The sequence below is a fragment of the Protopterus annectens genome, chromosome 2.part2 (genome assembly GCF_019279795.1).
Source record: "Protopterus annectens isolate FY-2018-M chromosome 2.part2, PAN1.0, whole genome shotgun sequence".
NCBI lineage: Eukaryota > Metazoa > Chordata > Ceratodontiformes > Protopteridae > Protopterus > Protopterus annectens.
This window is the reverse complement of record NC_056730.1, coordinates 608,031,978-608,050,441: the sequence shown is the minus strand read 5'-3', so window position 1 is coordinate 608,050,441 and position 18,464 is coordinate 608,031,978.

Here is an 18,464-nt window from a genome sequence, read left to right as displayed (position 1 = left end):
GATAGCCAGCTTCAGTGGAGAACGTAGAAATTGCTTTATGCAGCGAATCCCAGGTTGGGGGAGGGGTCACTCAGGAAAGAAACCCATGCAAACTGAAAAATAAAGGTAAATAAGGCAGAATTAGTGCAAAGGTTACAAGAATGTGAAGTGGAGAGCATGTAAGAAATAGAGCTGGAGAGTAAAATTAATTATATTGCATACATTATAATTTAAATTGATTATAGTGCATACAGTAGCAGCTCTGTAAAACCACAGACTAACAGCAGTAACATACAGTCTCTAAGTCCAGTGATAACAGCTGTATAATTCAGTGCATACACACAGGATATAATGCACAAAGCAAAGTATGGCTGTTTTAGGACAATAATTCTAGAGCTATGTTATTCAGTATGAACTAACAGTAACATGAACTGCGTTCACTTTGCCTTCTATAAAAGCAATTATAAAGTCCAGCCTGTAAGTCTTCTAAGTACAGTAGCATGCCATAGGAATGCTTACAAATATAATCAGAACATGAATGACCTCTGCAAAACAGTTAGCAGGATGCCTGTCAGATATTCAACAATTAAAGCTCTACCTTCATAAAACAAGATAAAAAACAAGCAGTTTGTAAGTTAGATCATTAGCTAGCTCTCAAAACATATAGGAGTTACAGCTTAGCACCATCAAATACCTCAGTAGTTAACAGTAATAACCAAATAAATCAGCAGCTAACAGTAATAAGAGGACAGTAATGCAAAGTAAGTTACTTGCTGTGCAGGCACAATGAACAGAGGGGTAGGGAAGGTACAACAGCTACAGGATGAAATGAATGTGAGTCAGGTAGTAGAGAGTTTCATTAAAGATGGCACCCTAGGAGGGGGCTGACTAATGAAGATAATCAGGGGGTGTGGGTGGGAGTGGCAGATAGGGAGAATAGAGAAGAGAGCAGTCAGGACAGAATTAACCAGGAACTTATGGATCCCTCCCCCACAGGGAGAAGGGCTGAAAAACTATCAGTGTAAGGTGAGAACTGACTCTGAGAGTTACCTTGGGCTTTTGGTTTGGTTTGTATGATTGTATGTAAGCAATTTTTTTGGCTGTACTTTAATTTGTTTTATTCTTTTTTTAATTTTACACCAATTTTCAGGCTAATTTTAATTGGATCCTAGGGGTAAACTAGCAAATGTAGTCAATAAGGAGGGTGCAAAATTACTTTACCAAATTAAAAAGTAAATGCTTGGGACTGGAACACTGTGTGAGTGTAAGGCTGATTCAAAGTAGTATAACCCAATTTAGTGGCAATTGGCTAGACCCCTTCACTGTTGTTGTGCATACATCATTAAGACTCAACAGTTTACAAAAACTAAATTGTAGTTCACCTATTACAATTGAAAAGCTGGAGGAAGTCAGGTTCTTGCTTCCCAGAGGTTTTACTTAGTTAAGATATCCAGCTTCAGTGGAGAGGGTAGAAATTGCTTTATGCAGTGAATCCCAGGTTGGGGGGGGGGTCACTCAGGAAAGAAACCCATGCAAACTGAAAAATAAAGGTAAATAAGGCAGAATTAGTGCAAACGTTACAAGAATGTGAAGTGGAGAACATGCAAGGAATAGAGCTGGAGAGTAAAATTAATTATATTGCATACATTATAATTAATATTGATTATAGTGCATACAGTATCAGCTCTGTAAAACAACAGACTAACAGCAGTAACGTACAGCCTCTAAGTCCAGTAATAACAGCTGTATACTTCAGTGAATACACACAGGATATAATGCACAAAGCAAAGTATGGCTGTTTTAGGACAATAATTCCAGAGCTATGTTATTCAGTATGAACTAACAGTAACATGAACTGCGTTCACTTAGCCTTCAATAAAAGCAATTATAAAGTCCAGCCTGTAAGTCTTCTAAGTACAGTAGCATGCCATAGGAATGCTTACAAATGTAATCAGAACATGAATGACCTCTGCAAAACAGTTAGCAGGATGCTTGTCAGATATCCAACAATTAAAGCTCTACCTTCATAAAGCAAGATAAAAAAACAAGCAGTTTGTAAGTTAGAACATTAGCTAGGTAGAAATTGCTTTATGCAGTAAATCCCAGGTGGGAGGAGGGTCACTCAGGAAAGAAACATGTGCAAACTATTACAACTGAAAAGCTGGAGGGAGTCAGGTTCTTGCTTCCCAGAGGTTTTACTTAGTTAAGATAGCCAGCTTCAGTGGAGACGGTAGAAATTGCTTTATGCAGTGAATCCCAGGTGGAGGGGTCACTCAGGAAAGAAACCCATGCAAATTACTGTGCAGGCACAATGAACAGAGGGGTAGGGAAGGTACAACAGCTACACTAATAGAGTACAACATTCCCTTCTGTATGCACCTCACCAGACACCTGCAGCAGCAGCTGGAGAGACCTCAGTGGTTTCTCACCAAGAAAATTCAAGGCCTGCAACACATGACCTCCATGGATAGACTGAAGGCTGTGTCACTGTATTCTGTATCTTATAGGCTGCTGAGAGGTGACTTGTGCCTGACCTACAGAGCAGTCTCTGCCTCTGCCCTAATGCAAATGTTGCACATCTACAAGTCTCATGGGACAAGATTTACTCACTCTAGGGATCTTAACCTAGACTGTAACATTAACAGGACATGCTGGAGAGACAGATATGTCTCCCAGAGATTTCCAATCCTCTGGAACAAACTCCCAATTCACATAAAGCAGAGCTCCTCAATGACCCTATTTAACTATAGCTTTGACAACATGATTGGAGATTGAAAATTTACCCATGTGGATGCCACCTTTGTCCCTCTTGGATAACGGTAGTCGGTGCTGATCATAGACTTGCTCTGCAAATATAGACTATGCAACTTATTCAATAAGGGAACAAGGGTAAATAACATGGCTAGGTTTATAAAGGCTTTATGGCCAATAGCTTAGTAACCTCCTATGAACCTATTAACCTAAGGTGACATCTACCTGGGATCCAGGCCAGTGTCTGATCATGCTCTAGTGGGATGGCTGTATATGCAATAATCTGATATAGGTGACACCATCAGTATTGTTTGTTGAACATATGGTATATCCCACATGCTGGTGTAAAATGCTCTCTGTAATGTCAAATAACAACTCTTACATACACAGTTGAGTGCAGTGAGAACAGAACCCCCACTTATCTAAAGTATACAGACTGAGAAGCACAGCACTTTATGCAAGCACCATGGCACAAGTCTGGCTTTTACATGATTGCAGGTCAACTTATAGTGGTTGACATCAGCAGGCCATGTGGGAGACAAGTGTTTGGTAGGCCTGGCTGAAATGGATGTGTAGGTTTGTATAAGTATTAAAATACTAGAAAGCCATGCCATTGGAGAAATAACTGTGGGATAGCACGTCTACTCTGTTGAGCAGAGATTCACACACACACACACACACACACACACACACACACACACACACACACACACACACACACACACACACACACACACACACACACACACACACACACACACACACACACACACACACACACACACACACACACACACACACACACACACACACACACACACACACACCAAGCTGACTGCAGTGAGAACAGAATCCCTACCTAAGTGCACAGACTACAGAACACATCAATCTACACAAGCACCACTGCACAAGTCTGACTTTTACATGGCTGTAGGTCAACTTATAGTGATGACTTCAGCAGTGCACATTAGAAAGAAGTTGGAAGGCCTCCCTGAAATTGATGTGTAAGCAGGTGCAAGTATCAAGATACTGTTAATTTATGGGATTGCAGTGGTAACTGCAGGATGCACACTTGCTCTTCTGGGTAGACATGCACACACACGCACCCACCCACACTTCACTGCAGTGAGAACAGAATGCCTGTCTATCTAAGTACCCAGACTACAGTACTTTATGCAAGTGCCACAGCTCAAGTCTGATTTTTACATTGCTGCAACTGAAGTTATAGTACAGGACATCAGCAGACCATGTACGAAACAACAAGTTGGAAAACCTACATATTCACATAGCTTCATAGGTTCATATGAGGCCAGTAGCCTAACAGTACTAGGGTGTGTAGAAGCCTAGCTATATACAGACACATGTACCCTTATTGAGCATTGTTGGATGACTGACCTTATCACAGCAAGGTTGTTAGCACCACTGAATGCCCCTGCCCATGATGGAGTACACAACATTATATATTACACCTTCCAGTCTGAGTGATATGTGTGTAAAAAAATACTCAGACCCCAGGGTTGTACTGCTTGGGGGGGACAACACATGTATGTATTGTGCATATATAATGTATACTTAGAATATGCCCTCATTTTGCAATGTTTCCACATATACTTTTATGTCCTACACAGGAAATGGACAATAAAGACCAATAAGAAAGCATGAGATATACAGTTCCATAGCACAATGATCAGCAAATTTGCACAATAGTTAACAAAGTGTACACGCATACGAGTTACACCTGTTTGCTCGTAGGTAAGCAGTGCACAAACACAAGCTGCATAGCTATCATCTGCTAAGCAGAATGCAACAGTGGCAAGCAATTGCATGTATAGGCAGTTGTGTATGCATTTTTTACAAAAGTTAAAGCCATACTGGTCCGGATAACTGGAATACATTTACAGGACTATAGTACACAGTATACCCGTAGTCATGCATTTAGTCATAAATGTAAGAATACATGGATTACTCTATCAATAAAAGTAATGCTATACGGAAAATGCTGTATTATAGGTAGATCTCTACCTATGTGGTAGTTAATGGGTACACTGTTTTGGGAAGGTGGAATGGCACTGCAGTATCAACACTTGTCTACAGTCCATGCCTTGGTCACCACACACCTGTTGCGGTACATATGACCTCGTGTTTCTCTGTCTCTTTCTCTCTCACTCTATATGTATATATATATATATATATATATATATATATATATGTATATATATATATATATATATATATATATATATATATATATATATATATATACATATATATTATATATATGCATATCTATACACATACATGTACACATCCATTGCTGTACACATGGATGTACATATAGGCAGATGTACAGTCCACCTTTCATGGTGGGGATATTACTTATGCAACAGTTGTGGGATGTACAGGTATGTGATTAAATTGCACAGTGTTGTGCAGAATCCATGTGGGTGTCCTCAGCCCTTGTAGCATTAGCAGGCCTCACTGGCTGTAAACACAGCAGATCTGACAAATCTGTCCCACAGCATTTAACCACCACATGACATATATCAACACTACCATAGCTGGCCTTAGGCATAGGCCAACTGGGCGGCTGCCTAGGGTGCCGCTCTAGCAGGGGTGCTTTTTCACTGTTTATGTGGTATAGTAAGATAAGGATGGGGCACCAGGAAGTGTGGTAGGGGGTGCCATGGAGCCCTTTTGTCTAGGGCACCAGTTGACCTAAGGATGCTCCTGCGCACTGCATGCTGTTTTCTAGGCCACACACTATGACCTACATGGATATATGCACATATCAACCTTCACTGACAGATATCTGTCCACCCTTCACTAACAGTTGCAGTATGTCCCTTGCCCTATGCACATGTGCAGATACAGATAGATACATACTGCTGCCACACATGGATGATTTGCAGTGTGTAGAGTACTCTTCAGGAACATTAACAACATGCCAACACATACACGTGAGTTACATACCTTACCTTTGTATTTCCCTGCTCCGTGTGTTACGGTTTTGTAGTTGTTTTTTTTTTTTTATTGGTGGTTTGTTTTGGGTTTTTGCCCTCTATTTAACTTTCTGTCTCAGTTTCTCACTCTGTTCTGTCTCTGTCTCAGTCTGTGTCTGTGTCCATGTCTCTCTCTCTTACTCTCTGTCTCACAGCACCTGCAATGATATAATTGCATGTGTGGACTGCAGGTACAGCCTGCTTTTCTAGGTATCTGCACTTGTGCATGTGACAGCCTCTGCACCAATTGCTGCCCACCATTCACTAATTGCATGCAGCCTGCTGTTTGGTGATTGCATTACTCACTGTGATTGCAGCCCACTGCTATAAAATGCTAGGTTAGGTAGGCATAGCCCTTTCAGATTTCCAAGGTGGGGCCCATGCTTGTTTGCTCTGGACACAGTTGTGGCAGTCTGAAGGTTGGTATATCTCTCTTATCTGGTGCTAGGGTTGTAGCCAGTTATATGCATGTTGAACTCAAACCTGAATGTTGCTGCTTCCAGTACACACATCTCAGTGTAGACATGTACGCAGCCCTCCAAATGCTAACACAGGATACATGGGAGTATGTACTTTTTTCTCACTTACACAATTAACTGCCATACAAATGTGGTTATTGCACTGTATTCCTGTGGCCAGTATTTATCCTGGTCTGATACTGTGTGGTGTTTGTAAGGTGCTACTGTAACATTATTCCCTGCCAGGATGGCTGGTTCTCCTTTCACAGTCATGCCATGCAATTCCACAACCACTGCTGCTAAAGACCCACAGAAAAGGATTTGTGTTATACCACTCCTAATTTCCATTTACATTCCCTCATTGTAATGCATGATATATTTATTTCAGAACCAAGTTATTTGAATATCTGCTGTGGCTTAGTGGTAATTCATGCAGTCTATTGTGTCAATGGTCTGGGGGTTTGAGACTAGCAGAGGTTTTTTCCTTTGCTGCTCAGCAGAACAAGGGCCCTGCCATAGAGTGACTAAGGTACGTTTAAGCAGTTGTAAGCGGGTTTGCGTGATGCTTAGCGATGCTTAGCTAAGCGCAGACATGCGCACACTCGCTTAAACCCGCATACTACTGCTTAAAATTGCTTACTCCCGCTAACCCCTGCATTCATTTCTTTTAAAGAAAAAAAAAATGTTGAGATAGGAAAGTGGTGAAAAAGGGGGCACAAAGAGGGATAGACAGTAGGTAAACAAGCTTGGGATGTGCAGGACGGGTGTAGGGAAGGTCCATAGCTGCCCATTTCTTTAATAGCAACAGCTGTGCATATGCAAGGAATTTGGAGTGAAATTTGAAACCTTCCACCCCTGGGAGAGGGGTGAGGACAACAAAGTATGTTGTACTGCCAATTCTAATTATCAGCTTACATGTCCAATGGACATGTGTGCGAAATGGGCAGCTTTGTATGGGGCGTAATTTTTTAGTGGGTACAGATTGCCCTTTTATTTTTTTCAGGTGAGAGTGGGAAGTGAGGTAGAGGAAGTAGGTATGTCCGGGGATGTAGGTTGGGAAGGTAAACAGACAAGACAGACAAGACGCATACAGGGGCGGTGTATGACACATGGGGTGGGTGAACACAATTGATGGGTCGGATGTTTGGAAATCGCAAGCCCATGAGCCCACAGATGGTAACAGTGGAACTGAGATCCCCACCCATGGGCAGTCACCACTGAACCTTCAGAGCCCCGAGGGTGGCTGTGCTGGGGGCTGTGTAGGATGGACAGGCTCACCCGTGAGATACGCCACTCTCGCCTCAAGCTGGCATAGGAGATCAGCGACTGAACGCTGGATCTCCCTATGCACCACAACCTGGACCCTTCGAAGGGTGACAGATGGCCCTTCTCCGCCCATGCTTGCACAGGGGGGACGAGCCCCATCCCCTGCAGCGCTTCCACCCAAAGGTGGCACAGGACCAATGGAGGGGGGGAGCCAGGGCTGGGCACTGGATCTGCTGGTGCCAGGTGCACTCGCCAGCTGAGGAGGGACAGGTGGGTCCGCTGGGACTGGCCTTCCCATATGTTCTGTGATTAGGTGTGTTTAATTACCACATAAGCAAAACAGCATTCCAGATTAGTTGTAACAGTATGCAGTAATATTCCCATTAACCCAACACACCAAGGTTACAACAGTTGAACAGCAAGCATAACACATGCATATATTGAACCACAGTGGATATTCCAACAGCATGCAGGGATGTTTGGTAGCAACAGGCCACCATGATTGTGGTGTTTAAACAGGGCACATGCATCAACGTGAAGGCAAATATTTATAGAACAATAGGACATATGTCCTAACAAATATTTAAGATTACACATACCCATTGAGGTGTGGAGTTGCATGGTTTATGCACATACAGTAGGGTGTAGAACAAACCTCGGTTAACATCTTATAATTACCTTTTTGTCTACACTACATTCCTAGTGACTGCAAGTGTATATCCCCTACATGTATTATTACACTTGCCACCATACATTAGGTTGTGTAATGGGTTTGGCTACTTCAATATATGCCTGACCTATATCTGACATACTAACTGTCCAGGATGCAGATGTTACTGCTACATATTTCTTGATTGCATTTATATTTCTTTATCTACATATCTGGGATGTTTTCACATGACATTTTCACTTTGATTTGTACAGAACCCTGCATTTCTTGACACACACTCACATTTCTGGGGAAAAATAACATGCTACATGTGTGCCAGATTTACTTATTCATGCCAGTCAGTAACTGACTGTTGTGGACTGTATATATGTTTCACAGCTACTAGCACTTCCATCACTCACTTTATATGGGATTGCACAACTCTGGGTTGCCATCACCTTTTCAAACAGTACTGTTTGTATAATGCAAGGGTACAACAACATTTCAAACTCTGTGACACAGACACACTCTGGGTTTTAGACCTTTATTAATGACATTACACACTTTTCCACAGGCTCACTCCTTTATTTGTTTTAACGGTGTATATGGCAGACATGTTCAAGACATATTATACCTTTATTAATGGGTTAGAACACTCTTTTTCAGGCTCACTCACTTATTTTATATGACAGTGCCTGCAGAGATATTATTCCAGACATATGTTACCTTTCTTAATGGGTTACTACACTCTTTTTCTGCCTCTCTGATATTTTTATCTGACAGTACATGCAGAGGACTTAGTCAGGCAATTTTATGGCTGTATTATTGGACTACAACACTTTATCTCATGCTCTCTCCCATATTTTATATAACAATACATGCAGAATAATCACTAACCTGCCTGGTGGTGCAGCCTTAGCAGCCTATCAGCATAGGCTTGCTGATTCGCAGCACGGTCACCTGCAGCTGTAAAGTAAATGAAGGGATAGTGAGACATACCTATCCATTATACATACTCCATTATCAATTCTTACATACTGCATGACATGGCTACATACTTAGTTGTGGGGCATCCCGCATCCCACAGGCCTCCTGTATCCATTGGTTCAGGTGGTCCTGCTTTCGTCTCTTCAGGTCTGCATGGTGGTGACGGACCTGCTCACCAGTCCGAGGAACACCTGTGGCACTGGTGAGGTCACGAGCTAACCGGTTCCAAGCCTCTGCCTTGTACTCCGTCCCTTGGAACTGACCCTGCAGGAGTCTTGACTCATGACGGTGGACAAGGAGCCAAACCATGTATTTCGACTCCTCGATTCCCCAATGTTGCGCTCGGAAGCATGTTCCCTCTCTGACACCAGACATTCTAACTGCAGATGTGAGCTACAATCAGTTATGGCATGTATTCCCACCTGTGGGGCTTAAATATGCCACATTTTCCGCACTTTTTTGTGATTGGCCATTTTGTAAAATTCTCGGCTGACTGCAGACCTACTTAGTAATGGTTAAACTACCATTAGTAAGTATATGAATGTTAACAGTGACTGTTTCCCATATGTTGTCATGGCTTAGTGGTTCTGTACTTTGCTTCTGATGCACAGAGTCCTGGGTTCGAACCTTGTCATTCATTTTATTTTTATACTGTCCAGACAGGCTAGGGGGTGTGGCTGCATTTAAGCAACATCGCTCTACTTTGCTCCTCGGTGCCCTACAGTGCCCTGGTTGGCGCGGTGCGCACATCCGCGCAAACACATTGCGCTGGGTAAAGCGCTGTTAAACTATGGGGCACTCTATTGCGCTGGGCAAAGCGCTATTGAACTATGGGCAACTCTATTGCGCTGGGTGAAGCGTTGCTTAACTGCAGGCAATTTTCTATTGGGATCCTTTAAAATATTTATTTTGTTCACTGATACATTGGTCATTTCACTGCTTTTTAGTTATGTTTAAACATATATGTTAGGTATTATTCCATATACTGATTTAAAAAACAAGTACAAAAGGGAGTGCTGGGACTCGAACCGTGAATACCTTTTCTTTGTGCAAACGCTCTACCATTACGCTATTGCTATTTGGTGTGATTTCCATAAATATTCTTTCTTATGCTCTTCCATGTCAGAATTGGGCACACCCGCACGCAGACGCACAAATACGGGCAGCTATTTTGGGAATTTAAAAAAAAATTTAATGTTATGCATTTTAGAACTGTGATGGGGGTTTACAGTATCAGACAGTGAGGTGTTGGGTGCAGGGACATTTGAGCGGACTCGCTCTTGTTTATTTGCTTTTATTTTAAACACTTGCAGGGGCGTGGACATTTAGACTGCTCGGCAGTCGGACACGCCCCCTGCTTTCTTACACGGTCCGTGTAAGACTTACGGTTGAGTCAGCGTGCCCTCATGCATATTCATGGCACACTGACATCATACCATTCAACTGCAGCCTCCGAGTAAGACTTATTAAGTCTTACACGGAGGATTCGTGAATCCGGGGGTGTGTGCTTTTACAATTTTTTTTTCTGTGATTTTCACAGTATGGAGTAGATAAACCTCCCTGCCCTACAAAATATTACAATTGGATCTGTTCAGTCACAACTCACTTGTAATGCATGGAGCTCTGTGATTATGCTCCAAACTCAGAAAAAAAAATAAATCCGTTACATGCTACTACAACATGAGACCTGACTGTAACAGCACTTTCAAAGGTGTGTACACACCTACTGAGCACTGTGATGGTTGGGTATAATGGGAGAAAAGTTTCTTCAGTCCCTGAACATCTTTCCTCCTATGTCCATGCAAGTTTACAGACGTTAGTCTGTAAGTAAATTATTTAAATTAGAGCAATATTTAAAAACTGTCCCTGACTTTTTTCTTATTTGCTGTTTATGCAACAGCACTCGCTAAGTGTTTTGTTGGTTTTCAAAGCCATTAAAACACGTCATATTTTCTTTTCCTTTTATAACTGATAGTACATGGAGTAAATAAGACTCCATGCACTATAAAAAGTTATGCTTGGGTCTCACTGATCATAACCTGTTTTATGTGTTCCCAACATGAATGCTTCACTCTCAAGGTGAATTTCTTCTAATCCATGACTCAAAGCCATAATAATGTGGTTATGAAGATTGGAAGCCTGATTATAACTCTGTATATTATGCATCTTCAACATGAATGGCAAGATTTTCCACTCAAGCTTCATTTTTCTCAGCTCTCATGGTGAATTTCTTGACATCCATGTCACAAATGTATAATTTTATTTATTTATTTAACATTTGTTGACCAGAAAACTCCGACTAGGGCAGAGTCTATTTTCAGTGGAGGCCCAGGGAGAAACGCTCCAGACGCATGTCTTTGGATTGTGGGAGGAAACCGCAGTACCTGGAGAAAACCCACACGAATGCAGGGAGAACATCCAAACTCTGCACAGAAGGCACAACAGCCAAGAATCAAACTGGAGAACATCTTGCTGTGAGGTGACAACATTAACCACTGCACCACTGTGCTGCCCAGAAGTGGGTTTGAAGCCTTTGGACTTGCTACAGCAACCCCTGCCACAGACACTTGGCATCATCAGGTAACTGCAATGAGGCTGAAGGACAGATAATGTCATCTACAACCCCCACCGCAGTCAGTGATTACCACAGCATATAGCATTGTGGGAGCAACAGTGACATGTAGTCCAGCTCCAATGGCCCTGACAAACACACACTCTGACAGTGCACTTTCACACAGAATAAATATGTTGCATGCTGTGGTATGTAAAGTCCATGCCAGTCTATGCATGATTAAATTATAATTGCATCAGACATCTTCACATACACCTCACAGGAGGGAGGATAGAGTGGGTCATGGCCATCATCACTTGTACAAGATTAAAGGACACAGTGAAACATTGCTGGAAACCAATGATGAGTGATGAAAAATGTCAATAAAAGTAAAGATGGGGATTTCATTGACAGGGTGACTAGTATCAAGCACAATGCCATTGAGTGACTGTAGCAGTTGATATTACACAGCCATGATTTGATGCCACTGATGATTTGATGACTTAATATGCAAGACTAAAAGCCCTGGGACAAGGATGGCATGGCAATGCATGAATATGATCCATATGGTGTCTAACAGTCAGGTATCCTGACCCAGGAGACTAGTATCCATTGCTACCCATGACATAAGTGTCAGACTGTCATACTCCTACTACTGCTGTTAATACACATTGTTTACTCTTTGAGGACCTTTTAGTGTGACAACCCAATGTACATACCTGTCTGAACTATGGACACCACTGCTGGACAGGGCTGTGATGGTACAATACATGATTTTGTGCCTGGAGGTGGATATGTCAACTGTGCAACCCCAAAGCTAATGAGACCCATCATGATACTGTATCTGGATTCCATGACCTCACAGACTCATTAGCAGTGCTGGGTGATATCCTCAAAGATGCCACACAACGCACCAACCAACTCCATGTCAACTCATTTAACTGCAGAGCCTAGATGATAGCCTTGCACATCTAGTGATAAAACTCTAGTGCAGCCTGCATACCATGGGGTGTTTGTGACATGTAATGGCAATGGAAACTCCTGCTAGGCTCTCATACTGGGGGGTCTTAGCAACAGGTTGCTCCTCAACTGATGCAGCCAGGGGAGGAGCAGTGCTGCTTTTTTCAGTCACAAGAGTCCTCTACAGTGAAGATGGTAGCAATTCATATTATATGGATTTGAGCTGAGCTGCTGGATAGGCTGCAAGCTTAGCATATAGAATGGATGGAAAAGGACTAGGAATAGACAGACAATTCCACAGTTTTAGCTGAGTATTACTCGATTTGTATGTCATTATCATCAAACCCTGCTCAGGTGCTGACATTAGCCTGTTGTCCTGTCCCAGCTTCTACAGGTGTCACTGTCACAGTGGTCTGGATTGTGAATGCACAATACAATTCATAGCTGAGTGAATAATGACTACCCATGCCAAATGTGAGACCCTGTAGTGTGAGTGCAAATGGTGGACAAGCAAATTCAAATGTGACAGACATATAATTCACCATTACTCTATGTCTAAACATCTGATCTATCTATAGGTAACACATACCCTGGTATTTATGGCCTTCCTGCTCTGTGTGTACCCAGGTGCTGTGTAAACATACCATATGTGTTACTAATCCAGTGCATTTCTAACTGACATACACAAGAGTTGAGTAACTGTAACACCTAAGTTTACTCTTGCAGGTACAACACCTGTGCTCTCATTTCCATGCAGAAACATTTGGAACTCTTCCACATCTGTTAGGCATGAAATGCTCGGTTTTCCCCATGGCCAGCCTCTATGTGGCTACGGTACCGGTACATGACTCACCACTGTTTCACCTTATCACCTTATCACCTTGGTGACATGTCTCCATCACTACTGCATTGTACAATTCTGTTCACTGACAATGTTGACATCATGAACCACTCACTCCCAGACATGGCAACAATGAAGCTTGATATCACCCACACTCCCCAGTAAGCACCACCCTTGGGTTCTAAGTACCTTTAACAGAGCTTCCTTTTCGGCTGGTTGGAAATTATCTGAGTTCTGTCTTCCACCTTGTTTTAAGGTCATGATGATACTTTCAATACATGAAACACTGGCCTGCACGCTCTCTCTCTCTCTCTCTCTCTTTCTCTCTCTCTCTCAGGATCTTGTTATGTAGTATTTAGCATGCTACAAACATCTTACAGGTTGTGACAGGGACATACACCAGACACCTCCAAGACATACCTAGGTAGCACAACTAAGCTTTCATCAGGCTGAATGCAAGCTGAGTGAGGTTTGTTTCTTGTTTGTTGTTATATTGTTGATTGACTGTAGTATGCAGGATCCATCCAAGTATCATCACCCAAGGCTTCAGTAGTTATTCTCCATCAGCTGAAACACAGGAAAGACATATGGAGTGTCAGACATATAATCTCACTATTCACCTATTATGTGCCACATTAACATAGTTCTTGCACTTGGCAACTAGGTGGGCCTATGTAATTTTGCCATGTAGGAAGCAGCAGTTTATCTGACTTTTATGCTAGATGTGTGAACCAGAGGCACTGACAGGGACCTGTGCAGATACATTGGTTTTCAGCTCCTGTGCATTGGGTTCTAAGTACCTTTAACATAATTCCTTTTCGGCTGGTTGGAAATTATCTGAGTTCTGTCTTCCACCTTGTTTTAAGGTCATGATGATACTTTCAATACATGAAACACTGGCCTGCACCCTCTCTCTCTCTCAGGATCTTGTTATGTAGTATTTAGCATGCTACAAACATCTTACAGGTTGTGACAGGACATACACCAGACACCTCCTAGACATACCTAGGTAGCACAACTAAGCTTTCATCAGGCTGAATGCAAGCTGAGTGAGGTTTGTTTCATGTTTGTTGTTATATTGTTGATTGACTGTAGTGTGCAGGATCTATCCAAGTATCATCACCCAAGGCTTCAGTAGTTATCCTCCATCAGCCGAAACACAGGAAAGACATATGGAGTATCAGATATGTAATCTCACTATTCACCTATTTTGTGCCACATTAACATAGTTCTTGCACTTGGCAACTAGGTGGGCCTATGTAATTTTGCCATGTAGGAAGCAGCAGTTTATCTGACTTTTACGCTGGATGTGTGAACCAGAGGCACTGACAGGGATCTGTGCAGATACGTTGGTTTTCAGCTCCTGTGCATTGCAAAATACCTGGCAATCTATAGAAGGGTAGCCCTTATTCCTGACATACCACTGTGAACTCACCACTGATAGGGCCTATATTGCTACAAGTGTGCAATTTTAGTGCTCAGTACTTTGTACAGGCAAGTGATGTTACAGAAGCCACACTTGGTGCTAGTGTTCTCCTTCATGTGCTTGAAGAAAAATATGTTCATCACATGTACAAGCAGTGTACTGAGAAAGGTATTGAGTATTCTACAGGCAGAGACTTGGAAATGTCTATTATGTCCCCTGTTTGTCGATGAAAAGTTGCTTCAGCTAGTACAGCAAGAGCTACACATACCTTGGTGTCCATTTGTATAAAAAGTCCACACATTCCTCCATACCCCGCTTGTGGACATAACATGTTATCCAACCCATAAAATATCTCTGTCCATATGATGATGCTCCACCAGCTGCTGATCAGTTACAGTCGGTACATAATGCTCTGCTGTACTGTTTTTACACCCACCGCCTGTCACTGTGCTGTGATACTGACAGCAAGGTACTGGTGCTTATGGATAGTAAGTACTATTGATCAAATGTTGCAGTTGTGGCTGGTGCTTATGGATAGTAAGTACTATTGATCAAATGTTGCATTTGTGGCTACTCCAATGTTATATTGATGTGCAATATCTTACAATTCCTTCTGCAATTATAAACCATAGGGGGATTCAATAATGCCTATGTGATCATTTTTGACCTTGTGTGATTGCAGCATGATGTGCACATGACTGCAAAATGTTTTAGATTCAGTAAATATGCATAGCAGCGTGTACTCACTCGCAAACATGGAAACTTTAGTGTCGTACAAATTATAGCATAAGTAGCTGAATTGTATGCTAATGAAACAAATCAACATGCTGGAGCAATTTCATAAGCTGCAAAGCAACCATGTGGACTCAGTGCTCATGTTGGCCATGTATTTGAAAGTTTTCCAAATACAGCCACACAAAGGAGTCTACACAGAAACAAGACCAAGTAAATGTCCATACATTTGTACGGAACAGACCCTAACATGTAATCCCACATACATTATGACATTATCAGACATGTTGGATGCTTGAAAACTATATTAACAATAGCAACAATTCCTTTTTAGTGCCATGACATAAATGCAACTTTGCACCCTCACCCCTAAATGAACAATGAACTTGTAACCAATGTAGACAGAGAAAAGTGTAAACCCCATGAAACACAGAATCCAAAACCTGCATTCTTCTGAGCAGATACAGACCTCAGTAATACCCAGCCCCTGACTGTACAACATTGAGGTCCCCTTCAGTTTCCCTGCCTACACTGTTACCAACCATGTAGAGTCAGGGCTATCTGCACTGTGAAGATAGAAATGAGGTCTAAACTCATTAGAATGGCTGAATTCCAAAAACTTGTAACCGTGTAGGGATGTTCACTTCATGTAGGCACTTCCACATATATGAATGCATGGCAACAGTGAATGATGACATCGGGGGGGTGTATCAGGTTACACTTACAGAGGTGTACATGTAGGTCTGTGAAGTGTAAAAGTGCATATAAGCAGTGCATAAGTCAAGACTTCTGTGTCATCCTCTTTATTGTTTCTTAAAATGTATCATATCTGTCTACATTAAGTTAAAATTTATTTTTTAATTTTTGTCCTTGCTTGCACAATGCAGCACTTGGGAACTACTGGTAATGGATGGAATGAATGGCAGGTTTCTTGGTGCTTGTAACATAACTATTACTGTGGCAGCATGCGTATGTGTAGTGCTAGAGTATAGATGTCCTGGGTTCTACTACAGGGTTTGCAACCTTCCATCCACTTTTTGAGCTACATGTTTGTGTGATGTCATGGACAAAAGTAATAAGATCACCTGTGTTCACCTTATTTCAGCACTGGTCCATGCAGAGATGCATAGGTGCACATTGTACACTATTGGGCACCAATGGAGTTGATATATTCAGTAAAGTAGCAGACTGTTTTTCATCGGTGCTAATTACAGCCTAAGCAGGTGATTTTCAGTATGGTGGCACTATTCAACAAGCTGCAAGCCCTCCATGTAGCCTACATTCTGTTTTTTCCTGCATACGTCAATACCATGGGAGTAGAGACAAGGAAATTCTAGGCCTGAAATAAAATTGTCTCAACTGCTTCATTTGCAAGGCAAGTTTTGAACGTAGAAGGTATTCTTTAACAATATTATGGAACATCCTTACATATCCTAACTTGGTGCAGTAATGAAGTAAATAGCAGTGGATTTGTACAAAAAGTATCTTAACATGTGACAGCAGACACTTATTTTACTTATATGTATCCATTACTAAGGTTTTCTTTCTTATTCCTCTCGTTTTTCATTGCACTTTTTGGGTGATGCACTGCAAAGTGCAAACAGGGGAAGTGGGTAATGGCTGTGTCTATTTGGTTTGAGTGAAGCATGGCAGACCACCTACGAAGCAGACAGCCAAGACTGGTAACTGGATACATTCAATTAATGCCCTTGGCCATCGTGAAAACGTGGCCTGGAGTACAGATGTTACTGGGTTCTAGTACAGAGTGTGCGACCTTTGTTTTACTGCTGTGGCATTGCAGTTTACAGCAATGAAGTGCAACATAGACAGCTGTTTCCTCAAACTTTTTGTGGCAACAGGTGTAAGTGTAAGACTGCCATACACATGGTCCCAGAGTCAAATAGACTATATTCCGTATAGCATTATTTTTACTGACATTAGCAATGCAGCTCACATTTGTACACTGCTTACCTACATTCAGACAGGTGTAACTCGCATACGTGTACACCTTGTTAACCATTGCACAAATCCGCTGCTCAATGGGCTGTGGAACGGTATATATGATGCATTCTTATAGGTGTTTATTGTCCATTTCCTTTGTATGACATAAAACTACATGTGGAAACATTGCAAATTCAGGGCACATTCCAAGTATATGTTATATATTCACAATACATACCTGTGTTTCCCCCCAATCAGTACAATCCAGGGGCTCAGTATTTTTTGCACACATATATCAACCATGCTACAAAGTATAATATATAATCTTGTGCACTCCTTCATAGACAGGGCCAGTCGGTGCTGACAACCTTACTCTGCTAAACTCAAACATCCAACTATGCTCAATAAGGGTACTTGTGTTTTTACACAACTAGCTTCTGCACAGCTAGGACATACTCTACAGTTAGGCTGCTGGCCTCATATGGACCTATCAATCTATGTGCCTATGCAGGCCTCCCAACATGTTGTCCCCCACATGGCCTGCTGATGTCATACATCATAAGTTCAACTGCAGCCATGGAAGTCAGACTTGTGCCATGGAGCTTGCATAAAGTACTGTGTACTTAGGTAGGGGCTCTCTTCTCACTGCAGTCAACTGTGTGTGTGTGTGTGTGTGTGTGTGTGTGTGTGTGTGTGTGTGTGTGTGTGTGTGTGTGTGTGTGTTTCTGTACAGCCAGGAAAAGCAAGCGTACATCCTGGAGTTACAGCCCGAATCCCATAAATTGACAGTATTTTAATACTTGCACTTGCTCATACATGCATTTCAGGCAGGCCTCCCACCTTTTTCTCTCCACCATGCACTGCTGATGTAATCCACTATAAGTTGACCTACAACAATGTAAAAGTCAGACTTGTGCCATTGCA